Consider the following 25,638-nt stretch of genomic DNA (forward strand, 5'->3'; position numbering starts at 1 on the left):
AGGCTGCCACCCCTGCTCCAGCTAGGCATTTCTGCTAGCTGTTTAACCTAGGCGTAGCTGCTTTGGCTTCAGCAGCTAAATGTTTCTGTGTTTCAATTTTAATGCCAAAAGTAGAGGTTTTCTATCTGAAACACCCTACCTGACAGAGGTCTCAGTATTTCCTTCTGTTCTGCCTGAATTATAATAGATCTCCTCATCTGGTCTTCTGAGTCCTGCTACAGTCAAATTGGATGGTCTGCTATTTCAATCCATTTTTGGATTGAACCTTGCCTGAAAGCAGTTTCTAACCAGTGTGCCAGGGACCTACATTCCTCAGTCTCTGCCTGACTGCAGCACTTTCTTTCACTGCTCACATTACAGCTTGCCCAGTTTGAATATTCACACTGACTTCTACTTCCCCAAGTGTGAAGGTCTCCAGGCTGTGTGAAGATAAAATGAATTTTCTCTTTGTGTTTGAGAAAAGATACAAGAAACTTGTATCTTTTCCATTGGGAACAGCTGAGTTACTCCCCTCTCAGTTCTTCACCTCCCATTTTTCACACGGGCAGCAAGGGGACAATAAAAGTTCTCTATACAGATCCATAGCCTCTGCTTCATGAAACATCTTTGCTCATTCTCAAATGCCCCATAAATGTTTGTGTGCTCTGCAACTGTTAAATATTGTGACACCTCAGAGAGCTGATGATGGGTGAAAGATTTGGCTTCACATTCCCTCTCAGTCTTCCTTCACCAGATGCTTCAAAGGTAACCTCAACTCTTTATTGTGGTTAAACATTTCAGTTTCTTAATGTGTGAAGAACTGGTCAAAATACATCCACACAGCATGAAGCTAAGTCAGTTCTGACCACGCAGCTCAAAGAGAGCAGGAACAGCAGCAGGAGTTCAACGCACAGCGCAGCCTGGGCTCAGCCATCCTGCAGGGAAGCACCTTTGGCACTCTGCTCACACAGGAAGCTCCGTGTGGGGTTTGTGCGATCAGGCAGAGACAGAGCCTGAGGCCAGCCTAGTCAGGACTCCTTTATCTACTTCTTGTCTTGGCCTCAGCATTAAGCCGCCCCTCCACGGCCAGCCACACGGGCTGGCTCCAGCAGCAGGCGGCCAAGGCTCTGAAGGCCCCGGTGCCCAGGTCTACAAGCCGATCTCTTGGCTAGCTGCTAATCCCCGGCCCAGCTTTGGAGCAGGGACACGGGCGGGTGTTTGCTTTCCGCTGGGCGGCCTGGATGGGCTCGGCCGCAGAGGAATCCTGAGGAATGGAGAACATTTCTGCAATAAAACAGCTAATGGCAATTGCAGGAGAATATGTCACTTCCCATGGAAGTAAAGACAGAATGGGCTATAAAACACAGATTAAAAATGGCGGTTTTCTGTTTATTTCTTCAATTTTTCCCCCTCCATGTGGCTGTGTGACAGGCTTCCTCAAGTGACGGGGGAAAGGGATGATGTCACTAGAGCATGAAAGCCTTCAAACCGCCTCAGAAGCACAAAAGCTGTTCAAAACCCCTCTGTTCTCCCTCGGCTCCCCAGATTGTATCTTTCCCTTTGAATTATTTGGAATAGTTCGGAGCGGGACAGCGCCGGCCTGTGAGGGCGGACAGGACCCAGCGCCCCGCGGCTGGCCAGGGGCGCCCTCCCGTGGCGGCCGCGGGGAACAACAGGCGCCCGCCGCCGCCGGGATCGCTCCCGCAGGAGCCGGGACACCCCGGCACCGCCGGGACCCGGGACAGCGACCCGCGGCAGCGGCGCTGGGCAACAGCGGACACCCTGACAAAAAAACCCAACAACAACAATAACAAAAAAACCCCCACAAAACAAACAAACAAAAAACAAACAAAAAAAACCCCGAAAAAACAAAACGAAAACAAAAAAAAAACCCCTCACAACAAAACAAAAAAAACCCCACCCCAAACAAACAAAAAACCCAACAACCCCCCCCCCCCCAAAAAAAAAAACAACCTGAACAAACCAGGCCCCAAAAAAGTTATCCAGGAAAAAGTAAAGGGAAAGCAAACAAATCTAAAGTCACTTTGATTAGCAAAGTATGAAAAGATTTAACAGTGCCAGTTGACTGGAAAAAGAAAAAGTAAAAAGGGAAAAAAAGGAGGAAAAAAGTGGTAGATTTACATCAGCTAGAAGGAAAATATACTTGGGCAAACAGCCCTTGCTTTGGAGCAAGAGCTCTTTTGAGGGGTGTTTTTATTCAAGTCTCCCAATGAATGCAATCAGTTACTTTTTCTTGTTTAAACTTTGACTGAATGCATAATTTCATTTAGCTACTAATTGGCTCCCTTTACGTCTATTCAGAGACCCGGGGAATGCTGCCAAAGATCCCTCCTGTCTGGAGTCCACAGTGGCAACAAGCCAGCTCCCAGGCTCTGCTTCAGCTGCTTTAACTTTCGGCAAATCCATCGGGACACGCTGTCTGCTCCTGGCCCTGCAGGGTGCCTGCCACCACGGCCCATGGGTCTCTGCAGGAAGGATGGCAAGTGCTGGAGCTCAGAAAGGAAGGGAAACTCCACCATCCTGCCCCTGACTGGGGTGGGCATGAAGTGCCCTAGAAAGACCTTGTAGATGCCAAGTGCCAAACGTGGCAGAGAACTGCTTTTAAACTCACCTAAGTGCCAGTCTTCATCCATAAGAACATAGAGCTGCCATTGAAAAGCACACTCTAAAAGCATGTACAGAACTTACAAAGATGTTCTGAAATAAATATGAAATGATTCCTAAGAACCTGGACGTTTTAAGAACAAGAATGAAGAGTTAGGCTAAATGGAATATGTGGAAGTAAAGGGAACAGCAAAGAATTGGTATTTTTAAAATGGCACGATAATATGAATAGCCTAAGACTAAAGTTAAACTTTATTACAAGACTCTTCTCATTTGCATTTGGAAGTTATATAACCCACACTTCCCCACTGCAGCAGGTCAGCAGCTGTCTACATCAGAATGATTTTCTGTGCTGCTGGAGCTCTGACCTCAGAGGTTGCTCTTTGATTTACCATGGAACATGGCAGCTGCTTTGCTAGGAGTGGGTGTCAAAAGACCAGAGGTGGCCACATACTCTCACTGGCCCTGCTGTGGCCAATTGCCCCAAAAGAACCTACACAGCTTTTCCACAAATCACTGACCAACACTTCCAGGGCCAGCACCACTCATTACAGATTTAATGAAGCAGAACTGGTCGATGACTTCAACTTCACAGCATTGCCATGACTCAGAGCATGGTTTTACCTTTCCTATGCACAGAAACACAGCTGGGATGGGAGGAAAGACCTACAGGGCACCAAGCCAGGTAAACACGTCGCTGACTTTGAAGTTGCCTTTCCAAACTGGAATGGCAGCATTCATCATCTGAAGTGCTACCGCTGCTGAAGAGGCTTCATCTTTCAAACAGCCTCCATGTGTTTCTATTTTTCATTGTTCTTGAGTAAAGACCAGGAATCTTAGGGGCAGGAGAGCTTTTGTTTGGTCTCTAAGCCTGATACGCCCCAGGAGCTGGAAACTTATTTAAGGTAACAACTGAATTTTCCTTTTGGGACACAGGAAGATTAGAAATACAGAATGGCATTATTCATTTTTTCTGCAATAATTGTATCTCTGTGTTTTCTTCTCGTTTCTTTTGGGTGCAGTTTTGATAGCCTTGCATATTTAGGACTAATTGATTCCCATTGACTTAACTAGGGAAAGAACCTGCTATGTAACTGTACACACTCACAGGCAGTGGATATTTTCACCACCCAGGACACTATTTTCTCCCTTGAATTTCTATGTTTACACTGGCTCCCAGCAAGTTCAGTTACATAAGGATGCCATCACGATGAGATGAGAGTTTCCTTGTGTAGCAAATATCCATGATTTTCTGCATAGCAGTTTGTGTCTCTGCTGGGCACTGATAGATATTTATCATCCTGAATCATTGTCCCACTGCAGTTTGTGGAAGCTTTGCCATGAACTTCAAGAGGAAATTCAACTACAGGAATTCAGCGTGTAATTCTTAGCACAAGTGTATTCCACAAATCAGTGCAGGCACATACTCTGTGCTATTACAGGAAGAGATAATGCAGTGATTGCACACAAGAAGGGCCCAGGGCCTGGAATGTAATTCATTACAGAACTAATTTGCTATGTACAGATTCTCCTATTGATTGTCTCTGCCACAGCACACAATGCTTTCCAAGACTGCTTTGATTTATCACCTAATATATTAGTTTAGTGCTTCTGGAGCTCCTGAATTTATGCCTATGGATAAAGAGAAAAAAATAATCACCATCTCAGGGTTGGAAATCCTTAGAAACAAACACAGAACACTGACAGCACAGAAAATGGAGACTCATCACTGACAGTATCTTATAAACTGTGACATTTGGGAAATCCAGTGTTCTGGCCTGGAGATGGAATGGACTGTCCTTAATGATGAATCACTGCTCTGGTATTCCCTGCAGAAGTTGACTGTAAAACTGCCTGAGAAGTGGAGCTGGAATAGGAATGCATAACATTCTCTTTGGACACTACATTAACAGCTAAGTAAATGTCATGCTTTTCTTATTGTAACAGCACTTGAAATCAGCTATGTGAAGTTAAGTTGCATTAGTGAGTGAAGAGATGACAATTTCAAAGCTATGTTAACAAGCCTTTCATTTACTGTGTCACTGTGAGAATGCCCATGGAAAAAGAATTAGCTGATGTACACAATATGCACTCCAGAAAAGAATAAACCCCCCCAAAAAACAACTTTGAGTGTCTTCCACATAGAGATGACAATTATTGTTCAAACTCTGCAGGGGTGGTTTTACTTGTACTAGAGGCCATTCCTACTTCCCCTGCTGTTAAAAGAAGTGATTTCAGGAAACAAACATGATTGGTCCCATCTCTGCCAACTTGTGGCTTGACTTCTTCACAAAGCCTATTCTCCAGGTCTGCTAGTGCTTCAGTTCTTACCCAAGCTACAGAAAGCCAAGCTATTTCCACCTCACATCAGCCATGGAGAACCAAGCACAATTTTGGGCAGGGCTTTTGACAGACAAACTTCAGAACAGCACTTATGAGTTGCTTAATATACACAATATGTGTTGGGGAGTCAGAGGGGCTGTGTGACATCAGACAGTGTCTCCCAGCTGGAAAGCTTGCAGCTCTTTGCCCTAGCTTACCTGGACTCACTTTCACATTCTGACGCTTATTTTGCAGCTCTTTGGTTGACAAGCAATGAAACCAAAACAAACCAAGCAGCAGAACCTGGCTCTCATGAAGGCTTTTGATAAGAAATTCAGCTGACAAAATCTGCTATACATAAAGCTCTGGGGAGAGAATTCCTAAAACTGTCCAAATCTGTATTGTACATAACACTCCAGTGTTGCAGCAAAAGCAAGATTTCTGGGGTAAGAATCTGATCTGGATATCACATGTAATTTTGGTCATTTTTCAAAACAAAACTTCTTGTGAATGAACAAGCAAACACTCCCCTGGTTTTGGCTAGTTTCCAAAATTTTACTGAGGGCAATAGGTTTCAGCAATTTTGAATATCTAGTTACTAATTTTCAAAAAAATTGATTTAATAGGAAGCTTTGTGCCTAAGAAAGAGTAAGGAATTTTTTTTGTTGTTCAGTCTGAACTTACACAGTTGAGATTTTAAAGAATACATCACTATTTGGCTGACTTTTACAAGATACAACTGAAATTGCTATTTTTCTGACACCCACTGATGGTTAGAGACCTGCACTGCCAGATCCCCATGGAGACAGAGCACAAACTCCCTTGCTTGAAGGCAAAGTCAATATTGGTGTCAAAAAAGAGTGGTGGCTATGAAGGGAGTCTGGGATTAGGTAACAGAGAGCTCCAGGTCAAGTGCTCCACATCAAGCACATTTCTTCTGCCTGCACCAGACATCACCACCCTTTGAATGGTCAAGAAGTTTGACTTAAGTATTCCCACAGACAGTGAATCTACCACATGCCTTGGGAACTCAGTACAATAATTAACTACTGCTTTGAAAATGCAGCATATTGCCAATGCACACAGCTTCAGCCCAGTTCCCATTCAGTGCCTGCTATCCCTGTGATGGCTCTGCTGTCCCCAGGAGTAACAATGAGCTGGGAAAAGCTTCCCCTCTCCTGCCATAGCTCATCTGCCATGAAATGCGTCTTGTGGGGCCACGGGAGGACAGTGCCTTCTGCCTCACAGCAACCCTGGCAGCAGGTCACCTGCAGGCAGGGCACAGATCCCACAGCCCTCTGCAACCACTGCCTCCTGCTTCTACATTTGGGAACATTTCACTGAACAGTTTGACCTGTTTCTCTCTGAGTTGGAAGGTGGCAGCTTTTTTCAGACTGGTTTTTCTTTTGAAGTTGATCAAACACTTCTCTGTTTATTTCTGGTAGTAGTAACACAAAGGTAGAAAATATTTTAGAGTTCTGTGCTGGCAACAGGGAGCCTTGGTGAAAAGTGGAACTTCTAACTCTGACATAAAGAAAACAGTGATAAGATCTGGCCCTTCACAGCAATTCCTGGAGGGCAGTTCAGGTTATCATACAGAGTAAAGCAACCTCATTGTTTCTTGCAAGATGTAGAGGGCATGGGTGCAGAACTCTCAGAGCAGCTGAGGTAAGTGAAGCTGCTGACAGAGGAGCTTTCTTCACATAGAAGGCAAACACAGCAGGGAGTGACAAAAATTTTGTGATAACTTCTTAAGTAAGATTCCTTACATGATCATTAATTTTTTTATTGTTGATTGCAGTGAAGCAACTTCTTGTGAAATGTCCATGAAATTACTTAGCTCTCTGGTGACTTGGTTTATCTACTTACAAGTTAGAATAAATGATACTCTGCCTGCAAACTTCTTTGAGACTCTCTTAGTTAGTATTTAACAAGATTTCACAGCATCATAGAACAGCCTGGGTTGGAAGGGATCTTAAAAATCATCTAGTTCCAATCCTCTGTAATGGGTAAGGATAATTGTCACTGGACGAGGTTGCTCAGACCTCCATCCAACCTGGCCTTGAACACTTCCAGGAATGGGACATCACCAACCTCACTGGGCAACCTGTTCCTCTGCCTCACCTCCCTCACAGTAAAGAACTCTCTCCTAATATCCAAGCTAAACCTTGATTACTAGAGGGAGCTTGCAACAGAGAACTTAAAAAGTAAGGTACATAATTTCTTATGAAATATGAGCATAGTTTCTAAGAAACTTGGGCTTTTTAGAGTAACAGCTAACATATATAATCATTTGATGATTACAGGTGTGTTGTTGTCTTATTGCAAAAGTTCCATACCTTCTCAGTGATCTCTCATGGGCAGCTCCTCACAGCACTGACTCCTTCTTCAGAGCACAAACAGCAAACTCCATCTCCCTTCAGAGCACAAACAGCAAACTCCAATTCTCCTCACCATCAGCTAACCCACTCTTTTGTAGCACTCTTCTTCTTATTTGACACAGCTGTGGCCTATTAAGGGCAGGCCTGTTCCTAATCTTTGCTGATTAGTACAGCTGCAACTCTGCAGGTGTGAGATTACCTATGCACTACCTTTATTTTCTTACATTCTATCCCTCCACACTGGTGGGGTTTTCTGTGTATGTACAGGCTGAATCAACAGTAGCATACACACACACATAGTTCAAACTCAAAGGAATGTAACTGTAAGCAATCTAAAGCAAGCTGATGTTTGTAAAAGCCTGTGCTATCACAGCAGTGCAGACTGGCAGCAGGAACAGAACTGCAGCCACAGGTAAGATGTGGTGTGCTCAGCTGTAGCAGACATGTCATTGAAACCTCAGCTGTGAGCTGGAGAGTCAACTGTTTCTTACATGTCTAGTGCCCAAACAATGCTGGACAAAAGACCTGTTTCTAAAACTACAATTTATTTCAGGTCAGCTCTGAACAGATGTTCTTATTCTTTGAATGGACTATTTTCTGCTAAGGAAATTACTTAAGATCATCTCATTTGAATGTGAAGTCCATATTCACACATTACATTCAGTCAGCAAAACCAACACTCTTGTCTGCTAAGCTACACAGTCCACATTTAGTATCTGTTCTAATTGAGCAAATACTGAATTGTTCCAAGTCATCAAAATCAGCTAATACTGTTTGTAAAGCCAGCACTGCCTTACACAGCACAGGCCCATTCAGATGTTTAAAGTTGCCAGAAAATAATGACTTTTGAAACTTTCCTTTGAAGCAGACTGAAGAGAGGGTGCACTGCAGGCCTCTGCATATTCATGTCCCTTCACAAAGAAGGGCTTGTCCAGATGCCAAGGAAAAGCATGGAGAGGCATCTCAAAGGGGAATTCATCCAAAGAACAAAAAGCTTCAACCTTTGCCCTTACTGGAGTGCCAAAAGGTTTGCCTGTTTTGTTGTGTTTTGTTTTTCAATCACTCCTTCAACAGATGGGCAACAGTCACCCATCTCGTCAGAAAAAGTCAGAAAAGTTCACTCAACGGGACAGTCAAACTTCAGCAGCCTCTGGTACAGACAAAAAGCCATTTCTCCAAAATAAGGCCCTGCTCTTGGGGCAATTCATTCTTGTCATTTATATTCAAATGGTGCTATGGTCAAGCTCAAGCATGTACAGTTTTGGTGGCTCCAGCTGTCCACACACTGAGCATAAACCTCATTAATAGCTCAGGGTCTGCTAGCAGAGTGGGCTTGTGCTGCCCTCTTACTGTTATGGCCCACAGCTTTCACTTCTGTTTTTCTGAAAACATTTTGATATTCAGAGTAATTTGAATGGCAAGAATGTATTCCTCTTGTGGCATTGTATTTTTCTGGTACCACAAATACTGCCACTGCACAAATAGTTTTAAAGACACCATTAATACTATTTTCTAAGGATTTTCCAGTGCTTTATTTTCCTTGTGTTGTTACTGAATCAAGGAACACCTTTTAGCCATAGGGAAGCAATGTCCTGAAACAGAAAGTTAAGGTAATAAGATTAGTTAATTCACAGAGGCACCTGAGGATGTGGGTGCTCTATCAGCATAAGCCAACCTACAACTAAACTGCTGACTAAAAGGTGTTCCTTCCCACCCTCTCCCTGGTGTCAGAGCTGGCACATGAGCTAAACTCTTACACAAGGATGTTTTCAGTCATACGAGGAAGCCTCTTAGGTGTGCAGCTCTTTGAGGGAGGCCGTGGGAAGGTGTGAACAGGGCAGAAGGTGAGCAGGAGCTCAGCTTTAGATTAGCTGAAATTGATCAGCCGCTCTGAAATGCTGCTGTCTGCCCCTATTTTTTTTTTTTTTTATTTTAAACACATAAAACCAGTGTTTAAATGCACTGGTATGGATGCCACTGCAGTAAGCACTCCACCATCCATACGCAGCTACATACAGGATAATAGTGATGACCAACTAAAAGATTTTGAAAGTCAGAGGTGTTCTGTTGATAGGAATTCAGATATTTGCTATGAGCTAACCATAGTGGGACAAACACTTGTTTGTTGACAAACCAAATACAGCATGGCTTAGATAGCCTTGTCAGGACCACATTTATTTTTGAAATGCCATGAGCAGTTTTTGCTCACACAAACTTCATTGCTACATGAAGAACATTTTTATAATTTAAAATTTTGTCTTTGGAGAAGAAAATAAGAAGGAGGAAGTAAAAAGGATCTGATTGGCTTTTGAACTGTGCTGTACAGCTGTGTGTTCAGCACAATATATCACACACAGCAAATCAAAGCCAGCTTAGACTCAACTTTTCTGCAGCTTTTTCCTCCAATACCTTTGCAGGGTTACCAATTAATAGAGACCAGATGCCAAATACTTGAGCATGGCCTTAAATCAAGGATGCAAAGAGCCTGATCTCCTTATTGTCCCGGGGGATCATGTGCAAATTGAATTTAAGCATCTCTTTTGATTTGTTAACTTTTTGTATCTGCCCTCTAAACTGTTCTAAATAATAATACAAAGGAGAAGGAGGTTCAACCACACAAATACATTTCTTCCTAAAAATATTGCCAAATCTTCCAGGCATAGCAAAGAGCAGGACTCCAATTAAAAACTTGCAGATACAACATAAAAATAGAGAAAATGCTGAGAAAAAAAAATTTTGAATTTAGATCTTTATTATACAGGCCCAAAGCTGTGGTCACCATGCAGTTACACTGTAATGGGAATGATTTTGCTGAAAGGTTCTCACTAAACAAATGTAAAGAGACCACAGACTACAGCATTCCAAATAACTGACACTTTAATTTTTGAAAGAGCAAAAATAAATAAAGGAATGGCAAGTATGTCCTTTTCACATATGTTGGGGCATATACATATTCCTTCTTTTCTATAGCTATTTAGAGACAAAATTAGCAAATACTGCCCAAAACCACAGACCTTTTGTGTGATGGCTCAGCTAACTTTTAGCTGTTTCCCTCTCCTTGGATATTAGATCAAACACACATTTAGATAGGTGCATATGCCAAAAGAAGAAATGCAACGTGGGGGGTTTTGTATTTAATTTCTACTTCCTGCCTTTTCCTTCTCCTTTTAGGAGAAGTAATGGGATGTAATTAGAGACATCCAGTCAAATAAAAGCCCTAGAAGTTTTCCTTTCTAGTTTTCCATTATAATCTCATAATTTAAGAATTAATCACAAATTTTAAAAAGTTGAGGTGTCTTACAAGGCATTCATCATCTCTGGAATACAGACAGCCACAGTGAAGAGCTGCACATAGACTGCACACATAGTGTTATCTAAAAGTGGTTATCTTTAAAAAAACAAAACTTTTTATAAAATCTGTAAATCAAAACAGAGCATGTCTTATTCCCCACAGGATTTTCTTGCCACCTGTTCTTCAATTATTTGCACTAGGAGATGCTACAAATGATATTAGTTACAATATACAGTCCACTGTCATCTTCTGGTCCAGCAGAAGAACCTGTCTCTTCGATGGATGCAAAACTGTTCATCTGAGCAGATCATCCTCAACAGCACAAATATGGTCTAGAAACTCATAGAGTTTATTGTTTTAATTTATAAAATTAAACCTGCCCCAGACAGGTAATACTGGTGTGTAATATTGCCATCCCTGGGTTCTGTCAAGAAGGGGGTACTGAGGTGCTCAGAGCCGTCTCAGAGCGCAGCGCTGGGATCCTTCTGGCACTCCAGACCCAAGGTCGATGGGATGTGATGCGTGCTAGAACTGGGAGCACTTCTCACTTAGCTCTGCAGAGCCCGGGACATGGTAAGCTGCCAGAACTTCCTTCATCTTCCCTGTTGACAAAAGGAACAATAACTAGTCATCACTGGTTGCTGGAGTTTAATTCCAATTTTTAAAAAGTCCTATAAATGAGACTTTTTGTTTTTTCAGCCATGCAATAGTAAATGCTTCACTAAGAAAATATTTGGGATAAAGTTTACAGTCTCTCTGTTAGCCACACAATGCTTATGAGGGAGAAAGGCCTTATTCTGTATGGTTCCTAAAACATTATCCAGGATCAAACATACCATTATCTAAAAAATAAATGTCCAGTAGCTTAGTACTTTAAAAACATCAGTATAATATTATCCTTGTAAAAATTATTTTTGTATAGCAGATTTTCTGGATTAAAGTCCTGTATTTTCTCTCTCACACACTGTACACAAGATACAGAGTAAAGGATTAACAAACAATGAGCAAGAATCCAACAGGTTAATAAGTGGCTTATATGAGTTTGTTATAGAACTATCTCTAACACATATTGGTCATGCCCATTACGTATTGGTAACAACTATAAAAGCTTCATAAATGACTCACTGAATGGGCTTCACAGAACCAAGGGTCAAAATAGACCTCTACATTAATGGTAACAACTATAAAAGCTTCCTAAATGACTCACTGAATTGTCTTCACAGAACCAAGGGTCAAAACAGACCTCTACATTATCTATTCTGATTTTCTGACAATTAGAATTTTTTAAGATAGTCCTCAGTGAAGTCCAGGAAAATCAAACTTTTAGTATCACAGACTGATATAGGAAAAACTAAGAATACACCTCCAATATATATTTGTTGCAGAAAATGTAAGAGAGGCAGAGGTACCTCTGGAAGGTGATTATCCCACTCCCTTGGTAACCTCAAGAAGGTGTCCATCTTTTTCCATGGACTGTGAGTAGGCTGAAGGCCAAAATTTCTTATGAATATGAATGCACTATATCCTATCACAGACATTTGACTCTGTTCACATATTTATTTCACAAAGACCATTCTCAAAGCCATCAGACCCTAGCAATTTTCAATCAGTACTGACATGGGCAGAATGATAAGAAGTATAATTGCTTCAATCTAAGGTAAGTACAAAAGCCATGTAATGAATTCCTGAACCAGTGCTAAGTTTTTAGTTATATACCCTGCAATTTTCTGGAGCTACACAAAATACTTATTTTATGTATAATTATTCTTATAATTATCACATAAATAGAAATCACTAAAGGAATTGAGGTAGCAGGTGCTGTGAGAGATCTCTTTGCTCACCCCTGACCAATGTAATGCCTGATGATGGTTGTCTAACCAATTTTAACCATCAGCATACTTTATCTTTACTTTGTCATTTTCCACAGCCTTGCTTCCAAAATGCTTGTTCTGCTCTATGAATTTATTAAGTGTACATTGTAACCTTTCATCCAAACCATCAGTGAGAATACTGAATATTACTGGAACAAGGAAAAAACACTTGAAAAACTCTACTAAATGGAGTATCATTGAGAACTATTCCTTGTATATGGTTTCCAAATAATTTATGCACTCACATTATGATAATTTATTCTAGCCCAGTTTCCCTAGCACATAAGAACAGTAACAACTGAAATATTTTACCATACAGTCTTGTTTAAATAAAGCTGCTAATACAAGCAAACATATTTCAAGAAGAATTATATAGACTTTGAAAATAGAAAAATAGAACCATTATGGAAAGAAGATTTCAAGTGATAACACAGTCTTCCTAGCAATTGATTTCACATCTATATGGCTACTTTTATGAAGTATGTGCTTTATTGAAATATTGTTCAATTTAGACTAATGGAATTGTTTCACAGCCTTTTAAAATTGAATTTTGTTCAATGAAACATTCCACTGAGAAAATAACAAACACATACCACTACAGTTTAGAAACAAATCAGTTGCGCAACTTCACAAAACTCTAGACCGCAAAATTACTGTTTATCTTGCAAAAGATATCTTGATCAGAAATATACTGAAAAAGACTGCTGAGACCAGGAGGACCAGTCATATTGAGCTTTGCAAAGAATAGGTTACCATTTATATTAATATTTATGAAGATACAAGACAATTCCACAAATACAGGAGGCACAGATCACTCTTCTTAACCCAATTTGGATTATTAGCAGACCTCTTCTACTTTTCACTCTATGATATGTTTTGTTTGTGCCATCTGTGCTACTCAGAAATGTGAAATAACTTGCTCTCCAAGATGGAAAAGAGTCCCCAGCTTCTTCTCGACTGGAGGAACTGGAGGCCAGCAGAAGCTGAAATACAACACAAAGCCCACCTTCAATTAAAACAAAATTTGATTTGATATTTAGGGATATATCCCACTGGATTTACAGTGAAAGAAAAGTAAGACTGACTTCCTCTGAAAAATACGTGGTGACAGAGAGCAGCATACAGAGTACACACAAATACTTCCAGTTTTCTCCAGTGGAAAATAAGGAAAGAGGATAAAGGACAGGTGAGCCAACCTGACCACTCATGATGTACAGCCTGCTGTCTGACTGCCAAGGCAGAGAGGAAATCCCACAAAAAAACCTGCTTTTTACAGGAAGTCAGATGTCCTGAAAATGAGACAAAGCAGATGTCTGCTCCTTACTGAGAACAGCTCTAGGGGTTATAAATTACAGAGATTTAGGGGATTTTTATCAAGAATTTTAGACATACAGATACCAGAACTACTTTTGTCTTTTTGTCAAAAGGGCTAGGATCTCTGAGAGTCAAGACTTTGCTAACAGTGACAGGGAAAGAGAGACAAACTGTTCAGTCAGAAGCATTACTGAAAGTCCAGGCAGCAGCTTGCTAAGGGCCAGAAGAGCTGATAACTTGTTAACATGGAGAGATGTGTCATGGTGACTCCTGTCTTAAAAGATCATCGTTGTTCTCTTTGCAATCCATGGCAAGCAAAAGTATCCAACCAGAGTTATCTGGAGCCAGTCAGTGATGGCAGGAGAATTTGTGCCACGCTTGCCTAAGTGCCTAACACAAGTGGCAGGAGCAGCCATGAGAGGTGTGTGGGTGTGTGACTCGCACTGCAGAGCGCTCACTCTGTGCTACAGAGACAGAGCAGTCAGCTCTGCAGTGTAAATGCACTGCAAGCGTAAAGTGAGATGAGTCTCACGCCTTCTTTTCAAAAGGAGAAACAGGAGTCTGTTTCTAAACAGTGCAACATTTAAAGTCAGTGTGTCTGACAGGGGGAAAAGTAGTAACACTCAGGGTAATTAAGACTGCAGTTATCAAATAAAGATTAATAGAAAGTGCAAAATTTCCTCAATTTAGCAAGCAGCATAGAACTTACATAATTTAACTGACTTTAAATTCCAGTGAAAGTTTGTGGTTAAAGACTAGATTACTGATAATGACAAACCTCAATCTGTTTGTTCCTTGAGGTCAGATGTCTTAAGCTTTACACTATGCGAATGCTGATCATTACAATACTTGAATTAAATTATGAAGCCCTTGTCCCTGATGTTAGAGAAGCCTCTATCAAGATAATAATAACATTTGGAACATCATATGATGTTTTGTATATATTGTGCTGTCATTTATGAAGAGGCAGGAGGAAACTTGAAAATTATCAGAGTGTTTTCCATGACTCAGCCTAAGGAGTATTAGGGGAAGAAATTGCAGAAATGTTCAATATTTGAATTACTATGTTATTTCTGGATCTGTATACAAAAATATTCTTATAATTAATTTTTAAACAAATTAAAGGGCAAATATTAAGTGTTAGAATATACCTTTGAGTCTTGATATCATCAAGTCATTGGGGATATAAGACTAAAGTGAAGTAACAATGTGCTAAATTTAAACTATACCTAATTACAATGATTAACAAAGTCTCTAAAACTCTAGAGAATTTATTTAGAAGTGTATTTTTAAATTAACAAGAATTAGCTAGTTTAATAACCACATGAATCTGCTTAAAATAGTAATGTATACTTTAAACACAAGCAGTGTATAATTTAAAGCAATTTAAAACCATTGGAAAAAAATCCTACCTAACACGATTCAAAAATCTGAAGGACTTTCAAAGCTTTTCTGCACTGTATATGGTGGTGTAAGTGATATCAGTTAGAAATGAACAGTCCAGTGGCACACTGCATTCTGTAGGTAAGACCTGACTAGGGTACCAAGTGACAATCCAGTTGCCAGTCCTCCAAAATCCAGGCTGGCATCAAGTAACCTTTTATGGGAGTGGGTGAGTTCTGGGCTGAAGGAAGAATTTCACAGCCTTGAAGCAGTTTCCCTGGTGTGTGACTGAAGATGCTTGTACTGCATTGCACAAGAAAACTGTAGCTCCCTCTGGCCTTTTTACTTTCTTCCCTTCCTTTCAGGTAATCTATACCTGGTGTTTTTCACTCCATATGTATCTTCTCTCAGCAAGAATTCTGTAATCTGAACTATATCATTCTTACAGCTGTGCAAACTTTGGCAATTCAGTCCCTGGCTTTGTCAAATCCAGTTATCAGCTTCAGAGAGTGAGCTCCACAATGTGATGTTTTTCTGTAAAGCTTCTCCTGAAGAAAGTTGTTCCTGCATGAATAGGAGTTTTCATTTTTTAGTTCATTTTTCTATGCTCATAGATGAAAATATGAAAAAATGTGATTTTTAGGTGCTGATAGGCTCAAAAGAATCTGAGAAAAGCAGAAGATGAAAGGGATTTCTAGAGACTTTATTTTAAGATTACACTATTTTAAAGCCATTCTCATAACCTTGGAAAGCACAATTTTTGAATATTTGGCATTTGCATGACAAGAAACATCCAAATATACTGTCCTCCAGCTTTGCTGGCTGACACAGTTATCCTGCTCTGCCTTGCCATGATGGAGAGAAAGATTTAAGTTTGTTTGGGGGTATGCCTACACACTTACATGACTGAAACTTGATCATGAGCCAACTCTTGACATACTTGCTAGAGCACTTCATCTACATTCAAGCCAAACAGTGTTCATTGGTGTGGCTACGGAATGGCAGATGGTGTGAGCTGGAAACTGCAAACAACACTTCAAGGTGTTAATGAAGAACAGCCTTAATCTCTCCGCAGCTGAGCTCGACTGCAGGAATGCTTCTGGTTTGCTTCAAGGCAAAGGCACATCCATAAACACAGCAGGGGCACTTCAAGCAAACCCTTTTGGTATGCACTGAAGCTGTGAAGCTGTGAGGACAAGCTCTGGGTGGGTTGGTGCCTGAGCTGGCAGCGAGAGCATCCCCACAAGAGCCACAGGTTCCGTGGGAGAGCTGGGAGCTGACAGTGTGACTGCAGCCACGCTGCATCAGTCCTGCAGGAGAAGCCTTAAAATAACCTGGACCTCTTCAGCTTGCAGGAGCTGGGTTAGCCTCAGGTGCCTGTGACTGATTCAGGGAGCTGTTTGCTGTCAGTGTCCCAGAGAACAGAAGTTGTCCCAAAGTGCTGTTTTGCCCTGGTGTGAGCCACATGGAGGGGAGCACTCGGCACCAGCGCCTCTCTCACCCAAGATGTCGCTGGATGGGTTGGATGTCGCTGCCTCCCGGTTGTGGGGCTGGTGTTTTCCTATAAATGGGCACACTGGGACAAAGCAAATAAAAAGCCATTGCACAATCACTGAGAATCAGCTGGAACTGGCTAATAAATTGTATGCCAGCAGGACATAGCAGCTCCCTGTACTCTTCTCAAAGCAGTAACTCCTGGCTGGGCTTCCAGCAGCATGGAGGAAGCAAGCTGAAGCCCCAGTCAGTAACCCTACCCTGAAATGGAATGGAAGCTCTTACACCTCTCTGGGTGTTTGTCAGGGCTGTAACACGCTGATGGCTTGTGGCAATTCTGAGACAAACCAAACCGCCAGGAGTTTTCTTCTCTCTCACAACTGAAGTCTCCTAATTTTTTAACTTTAATTTTAACTGAATACCTATGAGCTTCTGGTTCCTGACAGCAAACTCTGGAGCATGCAAAAATAGTCCGTAGCCCTTTACTATGTGGAATGGGGGGGTACAAAGTAGGGGTACTACTTTGAAAGGTCTCAGCATGCAGGCCTCTCCCATTCCGTTCCATTAACTGCATTAACTGGCCAAGCTGTATCCTAATTTTTTTTTAACATCTTTTTACTTACTGTTCCTGAAGTTCATTGCTCTGATGACTAGAATGATTTTTTCTTGATTTGAAGCCTGCATTTTTATGATCAATTTATAATCGTGAGGCTTGTTTTCACAATAAAGATATTTTCTCTTTTTTTGGGTGTGCTCTTCTTGGAGGTGGTTAGAGAGACTCTATTCAATCTCTTTCCCAAATTTCCTTTTATAGGGTTAAGTCAACATCTGTTACCATCCTCTTGCTAACATCCTCTTGCTTTGCTGTTCTTTCCCTAGCTTGCTTCTCAGTGTCTTCCACTTTTTGATTTAATCTTGCTGGAACATGAATGATGAGACTTTATCCTACAAAGTTCTGTTTAGGAGACTGGTTGACAGAGTCTCTTGGAAGGCAGTTGTGAAGGGCAAAGGAATCCAGGAAGGCTGGACATTCCTAAAAAAAACCAAAGCATCTTAAAGGTGCAGGAGCTGGCCATCCCCACATCTCAAAAGATAAGCTGTCAGGAAACAAGATGGGCTTGGCTGAACAGAGAGCTTCAGCTGGCATTCAGGAGAAAATGAAAAGTCTATAATCCTTAGAAGGGGCAGAGAAGTCCAGATCACTACAAGGATCTTGTGAGGTTATGTAGACAGAAAATTAGAAGGGCCCAAACCCCACCAGAACTTAATCTGGCTACAGCCACAAAAGACAACAAAAATGCTTCTTAAGGAGAATCTCCATATTTTTCTGAATGTGGGGTGAAATATAGTCACAAAGTATGAGGAAAAGGCTGAGGTACTTAATGGCTTTACCTCAGTCTTTAATAGAAAGACCAGTGGTTCTCAGGGTGCCCAGACTCCTGAGCTGCAAGACAGGGACAGAGAGTAGAATGAAGCCTCTTAATCCAAGGGAAAATTGTTACACCCCTTAGACAGACACAAGTCTATGGGCTGGACGGGATCCATTCAAGGATACTGAAAGTGTTGGCAGAAGTGCTCAGCAAGCCACTTCCCATCATTTATCACTAGTTCTGGTTTACCAGTGAGGTCCCAGATGGCTGGAAGTAGGCAAATGTGATGCCCAACCATGAGAAGGATTGAAAGGAGAATCCAGGGACCTAGAGGTTCGTCAGCCTGACCTTGGTCCTGGGGCAGGCAGGTCATGGACCAGGTCATCTTGAGTGCCTGTACATGTCATATGGCATGTACAGGACAACCAGGGGATTAGACTCAGACACTGTGGCTTTGTGAAAGGCAGGTCTTGCTTGACCAATTTTGTCTCTTTCCATGGCAAGATGGCCTGCCTAGTGGATGAGGAAAGGACTGTCCTCGTTGTCTACCTGGACTTTGACATCATTTCCCACAGCACTCTCCTGGAGAAACTGGCTGCTCCTGGCTTGGACAGGAGTTCCTGCACTGTTCACTGGGTTAAAAACTGGCTGGATGGCTGGGCCCAGAATGGTGGTGAATGGAGCTCATCCAGCTGGTGGCCAGTCACAAGTGGGATTCTCCAGGACTAAGTGCTGGAGCCAGTTCTGTTAAATATCCTTATTGATGTTCTGGAGGAGGGCATCAAGCACATCCTCAGTTTGTACATGACGCCAGGCTTGGTGGGAATGTTGATTTTCTGGAAGGCAGGAAGGCTCTACAGAGGGATGCTCCCATAGGCTGGACCAGTTGGCTGAGCCAGTGACACAAGCCAAGTGCCAGGTCTTCCACTTGTGTCACAACAGCCCCAGGCAGGGCTACAGGCTGGGGAAGAGTGGCTAGAAAGTGCCCTGGCAGAAAAGGACCTGGGGGTGCTGGAAAACAGCAGCAGCTGAGCATGAGCCAGCTGCACCCAGGTGGCCAAGAAGGCCGATGGCATCCTGGCCTGGATCAGCAATGGTGTGGCCAGCAGGAGCAGGGCAGGGATTGTCCCCCTGTACTCAGCACTGGTGAAGCCTCACCTCAAATCCTGTGTTCGGTTTTGGGTCCCTCAATATAAGAAATACACTGAGGTGCTGGAGCATGTCCAGAGAAGGGCAGCAGAGCTGTTGAAGGGTCTGGAGCATGAGTCCTGTGAGGAGTGGCTAAGGGAGCTGGGGTTGTTTAGCCTGGAGAAAAGGAGGCCCAGAGGGGACCTCATCACTCTTTTCAACTCCTTGGAAGGAGATTGTAGCCAGGTCAGATGAGTCTCTGCTCCCAAGTAACAAGCGGCAGGACAAAAGGAAATGGCCTCAAGTTGTACCAGGGAAGGTTTAGATTAGATCTTAGGAAAATTTTCTTTATGAAAAGGGTTGTCAAGCACTGGAACAAGCTTTCCAGTGAAGTGGTTGAGTCCTCATCCCTGGAGGTATTTAAAAGACATGTAGAACTGGTCCTTAGGGACGTGGTTTAGTGGTGGACTTGGCAGAACTGGGTTAATGGTTGGACTTGATGAACTTAAAGGTCTTTTTCCAACCTGAGTGATTTTATGATTAAGACACTGATAACTTCACTTTCTCTGTTGGAGTTACCTTGCTTGATATGTCCTAAGGTCCTAGGATAGCATTTCCTTTTTTTTTTTTAAACGCAATGCACCAATGGCTCAGAAATATCTCATAACTAATAAACGTACTTTTTTATTCTCACTTGTTTTGATGTCTCTAAAAAGTAATTGTAGAAACTTTACTTCATTGAACACCCAACTTCATGTTTGTACTACTAAATTTTATCCCAATCTTGCAGCATCCCCTTTGGATGAAAGGTACCCACCATCTGTTTTGTCAATCTGCAGAATGAATGCATTTCCTCTGTGCACTCTGCTGTCTAACAATTGTATTTTCTGCCTGGTCTTAGCCATGTACTGGTGACCATTTGCCTGCTTCCCCACATGCCCTTCACAGTTCTCACTTTGCAGTGGAAGTACTGTTTCCAATTGCTGCAGTACAGGAATTATGTCCCTGGTGAATTAGAAATGCATGAATAGCCACTAAAGGTGAACCTTACAACATGGAGCTTCTCTTAAAGATCCTAAAAATTGCTTGAAAATATCAGTCTACATTTAAATGCAATTATTCATATTTAGCTTTAATTAATGACTTAAATAATCTTATTTTAGGTCCAAGTAATGATTTGCCATTACTTGTGGTTTCTATGCGACCTCAGCTGCTATTGATCACAAAGTCAGTAATTCTAGTCTGGTTCTGCCTTGTTGGGCCTGGAACTAAAAATATTTTGACAACTTAATTAAAATTTATAGATTATGTAAACAAAATGCCTCTTACTTCCATACTCTTGTTATTCTATAAATGTCTCTGTGCTGATGGTAGATCACTGCAGCATTAAATAAGCAGAAGATAATCTTCCTGTAGGTCATTTTGTTTCAGATCATTAAGTCCATTTTCTAGTCAGCTGCCTCTCCACAAATTCTAAAAACATTGGCTCAACCTACATTGGTGTTACTGCTCATTCATTTCAGTTATTCCAATCAAATGCCACAACATATAAAAAAATACCTCAGATAATCATTATGGGACAGAGCTCCAGAGCACTGCCAAGGCTCTACACCTGTTGAAGACTACAGACTGCTATGATGCCAGCTATGGTCCCCCAATGACTTACTACTATTAAGTCCATGCTGGGAGGTTAACTGGATGAACTGTTAATTTTTTTTTAACTTTCTCTCATATTACATTTTGGCGTGCTTAAATCTGTCTCTTAAAAAAAATTGTAATGTGCCTCTTAGCAAAAACCAATGGGAATAGCTCTGTATAAACAATTACCACAATCAACAAGAACTTATTATTTTACCTGATCCCATCTTTTGTTTCCGAACTCTCCGTATCAAGAAACATCTCCATCACCATTATTCTCCATTAGCTCTGACAAAGACTGATCTGTTTTTAAAGACTTGTAGTTGCATTCTCTTGATACCTCTGCTTTTAAAATTATCTCTTTTGCAAACGTCCACTTCTAAAATCTTGTGAAGTTCAATATTAGGCTCTTCAAAATGTTTAGATTTTTCAAGCGTACGATTGTCAAAAGACACTATTTTTTCCAAGAAATGGGAAAAAATAATCAACTTCAGTTGTGAAGAGACAGTATTTTTTTCTAAAAAAAGACAATCACTATAGCTATAGTCTGTCCCTCAGCTCCACAACAGACCACCCAATCCATGGAAAGTTATCCATCAGAATCAGTCAGCTGGGGAATGCAGCCTGTTCTGGATGCCAAGGATTTCCAGAGAGCAACACAGCCAAATTCATATAATTCTTGTTCACCAAAGGATTTAAACCAGAAATATTCTTCAAATTACTAAAATATCTTCTTACTGTAACTATCAACAGCACTTCTGAAGAGATCTGGCATTATAGAAATCACGAAATACATTTGCAAGTTGTTTGAGACAGAGAAGATAGAGAAACTTCAGAGGATCTTTTGTTTCAGATCAGATTCAACTGCCAAGAATATTAAATTTAATATTAAAGATCCTTAATAATACCTTGAAGAAATACTCTGGTTCTTGTTTTGAACAAAAATTCATCACAAAGGAAAACTCTCTTACTGTAAGCAAAGCTTTCAGTAGCCATTGCAATAGAAGGTTTTTAAGATACACAAAAAAGAACAATCTATTTCAATACCAAGACAACATTAAAAAAAACCAAATAAAATACTGTAAGTAACTTCGTATCTGTTAGGTTGGGCTCTTTGGCTCATATCACTAACAGAAAAATCTTGCTATCACGATTTCATTAGTAATACTGCTAAAATGAAGAGGTATGTATTTTTTTCTCTAATTGCAGAACATATTTCCTCAGTGATCCAAATACTTGTGAAAATGTATGTACTGCAGAGAACAAATGCATCTGACCAGAAGTAAATGTGTTCAATAAAATGGAGATAACTGAGTGAGAAGGCTTAATCAATTCATAGAAAACTTCATGCCCACAGCTACTTTGATTATTGAGTTCTTACATTTGTTGGTGTAAGACTGTTAAAAGGCAATATTTGCCTAAATTATATACTTAGTATATTTCTTGTTACAGTTACAGCCTAGGAAAATTGAGTCTGGTGCCTTTAAATACCATTTCTTTGGAGATTCCTAGGAATGTAGAGAACTTTCCAAATGTAAAGTTTTGGGGTTTTTTTTGCAAGTGCAGTGTTGCCAAATATTTTTTACCACTAAATAAATGCTATTTCAGCTGCATTTGAGCTGTAATAGTGGTAGCTAATGGCCTATTCACTTAATCATAGTTATTCACTCCCTGGAAATGTCTCCGAATATAATAAATGTTTTGTTTTCATTGTGGACTCTTAAATTACAGGCATTATATAACACCCATGATATATAGCCTATCTGTATGAATACAAACTGAACCAAAATCACTCCCCTAAAGTATTTCCAGTATTTGGAACTTCCAAAGAAAGAAATATGCTGTTGTTACCCACAGAGCTACTAAAATAGCACTGAAAGCAGGGTAAGAAATGGTTTTAAAGAACATTCTGGTTTAACTAAAATGTGGCTATTTGTCATCCATTTGCAGCGGTCTGAAATAACTATTACAGAATATTTTTTAAACAAAGAAAATAAGAAACATAGTCAAATAGCTGAACCACAGAGATCCTTCCCTAAAGGAAAACCAGGCTGCAGATGCAGGATTTCAATCTGCCCTGTAGGAGACAATAACCATAAAGTCTTCACTCTGAGACCAATCCCCTCACTGTGTGATGTACCAATATAAGATGGATCTTGTTCACCTCTTTTTAAAAATATTTATATAGGTTGTAGAAGATCCTGCCAGTCTTAGCTCTGATTTGTTCACTGCTCAGGAGAGATTATATGTATTATACTGCATGTTGACAGCCTGTCCCAGGAGTAGTGTGAGATACATATATATATATATATATATATATATATATATATATATATATATATATATATATATATATATATACACGATTTAACAGCTGGTTCTATCTCATCGCTTTGTGGTTTGCATTATATTGGTGAGGCACAGAATCCCCTGTAGTTTCTTCAGGAAGTATTTTCCAGATGTATTTTAAAAAGTTGCAGAATATGTTTTAAAACAATATTCGGCTTCTGAGGTCAGGCTGTGCTTTTCAGCTACAACTGGTTTGTAGAAAGAATTAGATTGTAGGTCATAAAAGTATGCCCCTGGTTACTTCAAGAAGCGAAGACAATCTTTGAAACAGTCTTCTGTTGGCTTCTCAGATGAAAGCACTCCTCCATGGAAGCATACAAAAACTCAGAAGACTTTCAAAATTAGAATATGGAGAAAGTTTGGTATTTAACACCTCTTTTATTTCTTCTGAAGAAAAACACACTCAAGTATTTGCTGAAGAAGTAATTTGGCAGGGTGTTCTAGTTTTAACTCTAGTTTTGTAGAACTTTTTAGAATTTAGTAATGGAAAGGAAATCAAACCAAAGTGATTATAAAATGAGAGATTTCATCATTCCTAGGAAGGAAAGAGCAGACCAGTGTTGAGAAGCACAGGGAATGCAGCCACAGCCAGCTTCAGAGACTAATCAAGGACACCCCCAGGCAAAGGCAATCCAGAGGGGGAAAGAGTTCAAAAGAGAGGACTAGTTTACAGAAGGGCAGCACTAAAGCACAGCAGCAAATTAACCCAGTGCACAGTAAATGAGCAGTGTGCCATACCAGGAGATAATTAATTATCTTAGAGCCCCGAAGGAGTAATTTAAGAGGTATCAGTAAGTATACATGCTGGGAGAACTGCAAAGAATTCACCATGCAAACATGCAGGGAAAAGAAAGATAGAAAAATGTAAGAAAAATTCTGCAATAGTGTTAGAAAAGGAAATGCAGCATTGAACAACCTTGCTAGTTCAAAATAAACTTTGCCAGTGAGAATACTGCTGCCATCACCTGCAGCTCAGCAGAGATCAATTTAGCACCTGAACATTCCCTTTGGTGGCTGAAATGCCAGTGACCTCAGGTCATCATATGCTGTGACAGTAACAGGCAGAGAAAAGTATGACTCCATCCTATTACATAACTTCTGCTTGTTATCAATCATTAAAAAAAAGGTCTCTCATGAGGTTTCTCAAAACAAGATAGTTGTAAATCTGATGCCTTTTATATTTGACAATCTCACACTTTGGTGGTAAAGGAGATTAGTAGCATCTGATACAATATATTAAACTGGGTGAGGTTGCAAGCAGTTTATAAGATTGGACTAGAACTCACCATAACTGCAGTAATTTGGATAAATGTTCTGAAATTACTGCATTAAATCCACAATGAGAAGGATAAATTAACACAAAAAGAGCTGAAGGGAGTTACAGTGGTCTATAAGAAAACCCAAAGTCAGGATGCTACCCACTTGCAGAAAAAGGGAGCCTGACATATAGGCAGAGTAATACTGTAAGCAAATCAAACAATTATTTTTTCACTATTACCAGAGGCAAGGCCTTGACTGCATTACTATATCCAGCTCTGCCTACTGGGCTGTTGAAGCAAAGAGACAGCTGGAGGGAATCCAGGTAAAAGCCACAAAAAATTGATAACAGATGTAGAAGAATGGAAGGTTGAAAGAAATAGATTGTTTAGTCTAGAAAGAAGACATGATAACATATTTAAAATATGTAAAGGTTTGTTATGAGAAGAGGATGATAACTAATTGTTCTCCATGTTCATCATGCAGAAGACAAGACTTAGTATGCAGTTGTGGAGAAAAGCTTTCTAACACGAGGCCAGTGAGCCAGGCAGCAGGTTATCTACAGGTATTGCATGTACTGGTGTCACAAGAAGCACTGGCAGTGGTGAGACAAACCCATGTGGAGGTGAGAGGTGTGCTTGGCTCTCCCTGAAAGCAGGCGAACAGTCCAGGTGATCCTGTGTGAGAACCTGTCCTGAGCCTCGTGCTCAGCCACAGAAACCAAGCACAGATCAGAGCTTTCCATCACAGAGACTGAATACTATGATGCAAATGACTGCCATTTGTCTCAAGATGCTTGCCAGGAAGGATGGAGCCTGCAGGACAAGGGACAAATCTCTCAAATCCATTTAGCTGGTTAATTCAATTGGCTGGAAGTAGCAGAGAGCACCCACTCAGTCACTACTGGATGCTCTTCTACGTGCTCATGCTCAGTCATACCTTTACCATACCCCACCTTTGTTTTCCATAGCCCTTTCCAGTGGTTTACAGGAGTATTATCACAGGAGTGGTTTATCCAGAGGATTTAGGTGTACACTGCTGTGAGGCCACTGGTGGAGTGAGGTTAGAATGAGCTGAACAAGTTCTAAAAGCAGTAGGCAGGGCTAAGGCTGCCTGCCTGGTGACCAAGGCTGTACCTAGACAAGGCAGATGGCATGCAGAGGAAAAGGGGTGACACACCAAGAGTTTAGCACACCATAGAGATTCCCACCATGGGGGCAGCTGGCAGCCACCCA

General features: G+C 41.0%; 1 protein-coding gene across 2 annotated transcripts in view; it reads right to left on the minus strand.

Moving 5' to 3' along the window:
* The window catches only part of SCAF8 (SR-related CTD associated factor 8), a 152,332-nt gene that overhangs the window by 53,921 nt on the left and 72,773 nt on the right, over window positions 1–25,638 (minus strand). The window contains exon 21 of one of the 2 annotated variants that reach the window (XM_071435017.1): window positions 10,042–11,201. The exons of the other annotated variant lie outside the window; for it this stretch is intronic. The gene's annotated coding sequence lies outside the window, so the exon portion shown is untranslated. Of the gene's footprint in view, window positions 1–10,041; window positions 11,202–25,638 lie in introns of those variants that run through there. 2 annotated transcript variants of the gene reach the window in all.

This window comes from Agelaius tricolor, unplaced genomic scaffold (assembly GCF_023055355.1).
Source record: "Agelaius tricolor isolate 1412-34295 unplaced genomic scaffold, bAgeTri1.0.p SCAF_1, whole genome shotgun sequence".
Lineage (NCBI taxonomy): Eukaryota > Metazoa > Chordata > Aves > Passeriformes > Icteridae > Agelaius > Agelaius tricolor.